A 3,141-nucleotide genomic window follows, 5' to 3' on the forward strand; every position below is an offset into this window, starting at 1 on the left:
GAGTCACGTGATCAGTGACGTCCGAAGCTTCATTTAGAACCTAACTGCTTCGGTATCTGATTCAATGGTTTATAAGGAAGCGTTTGCTTTTGTTTTGTGCGTGTTTATTATATCTGAAAACTGGAAAAAGGTAAAATGTCAAACATCTGCTTCCATAATATAAATATCATTAAATAACTTTAGAAAAACTTCCACTTGATTCTTTACATGTAATGTTGTAAAAATATATATTTTATTGTTTAATTAATCTGAAAATGTTAGTCTGCCAAATGTGCAGCAATTGAATTTATTTATTCTCTTTAGCTGATAGTTTGTGGGGCCCAGGTAGACTGTATAACTGCATCTCTACCAGTTTCTCTGCACTCCAGCCTCCTCTGTGCCATGTGAAGGGATTTTCCTTAAGCCAGGAGAAATTATTTCCACGAAAAGGAACAGTTTCCGCCATCGCACACTAGAACAAATTCTCTTTTTAAATAAAAATGGAAAAGGGTTACCGTCAATGCATCATGTTTTTAATTTGCAAGTTCATAAGCATTTTCCTTTTCCATTTCACAATCAATTCTACCCCCAGCTCAAAAATATGTCTGGGAAAATTTCCTTAATATAATATTATTTATAAATACACCCCTCCTGCGATTAAATGCATACCTGCATGGAGGCAAGACCTCACAGCAGAAGCATACTCCATAATGTGTTGTACATTATTATATGTATATATAAGTAACGTGGTATTTTTCAATTATTGTATTTACCAACATCAAGAAGTCACAAGCAAAGAAAGACCACACCATGATGCATATTTAAACAAGGAGAGTTTACCAGTCAAAACTATTTATTAAACAAATAAAACACATTTTCTTAACCACCAAAAAATACACGTTCAAAGCAACAAAACGGCGGCCCAATATCAGACAGGATTCCACTCTGTAGAGTGAGCAGTCATAATGAAGCGGTTGGTTTTATTTTGTGGATTCAAGCTGCACTTCATAGTTTTGGCCACCAGATGTCACCAGAGAGGACTGTGTTGAAAAGCTTCGAGTAATGAACCGTTTTTCAATACAAGCTTCAGTGCTTCAGAAAGCTTCATTTGGCCATCACTAACGTTCTGTATCGAGGCTTCGAAGCTTGTGCCGAGGAATGGAGGGGGCGTTTCCGCGATGCGCGTATCGAGGCTTGCTTCATTTATGGGAGGAGCTGAAAATGATGACGTCCGAAGCCTCGCTGCCCGGCTGTACCACGTGACTGGTTCATGAAGTGGTTCGAACTTTGTCGTGAGCCATGACAGCGATATAAACCCCTCAGACTTCAAAATGTGGGTGTTTGATGGAGAGTTGCGGTTAGTGAGAGTTTGGAGACAGTTTGGAGGTTTATGAGAGTGAGGAGAGAAAGTCAGGAGAGAATGGAGCCAGCTAAGAAGAGGAGGATGTCCTCCCCTATGTGGGAACATTTTGATCTTATTCCTCCCAACAAGGTATGTAAATTTCTACAGAAGATGTATTGTCATGATACTGATGGTGCAATACAATTTATGTTAAGCTGTCTTTACTTTTGTACAAGGTGAAGTGTTTGCTCTGTGCCAGGGAGCTGGGATATAACAACAACACCTCATCCATGCTTAGGCACTACAGAGCTTTGCATGAGAATAAGAGGAACAGCGATTGTGGAGCAAGACCAGGTGAGCCATCAAATGTCATGATAATATAGCATGCAGTAATGTTACTAAATGATATAACAATATTATACAGCTGTAATAAGTTACGTGTGTGATATTTATATTTGTGCTTCGTCTTTATTGTCTTTCCTCAGGAGAACAATCTCAAATAGATGAAGACCTGGTTAGCATGGTGATTGAGGACTCACAGCCATTTAGCATTGTGGAGGACAAAGGATTCAAAAGATTTGTTAAATCATTAAATCCTAGCTATGTTCTCCCCACTAAAAAGGTCATAAAAGCAGTGAAAATTTAGTTTTTACTGAATAAAATATGGGCAGGACTGAGGCCTCAGTGTAGCTGTCCATACCTCAACGTTACAAAAGCACAACCACTGTCCACACCCCAACCACACCTCACCTCACAGTAAATGTAAATGATCATTTCCATTTTAAGCATTTCCAAATAATCATTTCCCATACTGCCACTATAAATATACACAGTATACTGCCATCACTACAATATACATGTTTTACACACTCCTTTTGTTGTTGACATTTACAGGCTGTATGCAAAAGGCCACACTCTTCAAATTCATGCCAACTAATATTTTTACGTCCAGTAGATGTCCTACTAGAGCAAATGAAGCTTCAAGAAGCTTTGCACTGGGGTGAACCAATTGGATGAAAAGCTTCAGTGCTTCATGAAGCTTCATCTGCCCATCACTACAAAACGCCCAGGTCACGTGATCACGCCATAGCTGGACTGGCCATCGGGCATACCGGGCATTTGCCCGGTGGGCCGCTGGCGATTTTTTGTTTTTATAGCCGATGGATTTATTTATTTATTTATTTTTTTAGGAAGGGTTTAAATAATGAAAGGTGTTGGATTGGCCAATTGGTCATGATCGACTCTGGGCTGGACCAATTACAGCCGAGGAGGCTGGATGCACCCTCCCCCTTGTTTAGCAATCACGTGACTTTCGCGCATTGCATGCCAGGAACTCATGGCAAAACAATCCAAGTACTGCATCAAATGCAAGCGTTTGCATCACCGCAAAACGTTCATTCTCCGGTTCCAATACCTTCTTGTTTTTTCTTTGCCGCACAAAAAAGGAATGTACAAAACAAAAGGAGAACAATGCCGGTCCGTAAAAAGACAGACTTGACGAAAAGACAAAGGAAAGATACGAGGAAAAAATCAAAGGAGTAAAGGGTCAGACCCTTACGAGCACACAGAGTGGACAAAAGACGTCAGCGTGCTGCCCAACTTTCACCACGCTCATATTTATAATCATACGGTTCTTGGAGTGAGTGCATACACTCATGAAGTTTAGTAACTTCAGGTCACTGCAACAAGCCCAGGTACAGTTTACCGACGGATGGGTACAGGACCTTGAAATGCACCGTGTAGAACGAAAGACCATCGTACGAACAAAGGTAAGTTTACCAGTCTCACAAATCGTCTTCATAAATACACATTCGTTAACC

Source organism: Astatotilapia calliptera, chromosome 3 (assembly GCF_964374335.1).
Source record: "Astatotilapia calliptera chromosome 3, fAstCal68.1, whole genome shotgun sequence".
NCBI classification, from domain to species: Eukaryota; Metazoa; Chordata; class Actinopteri; order Cichliformes; family Cichlidae; genus Astatotilapia; species Astatotilapia calliptera.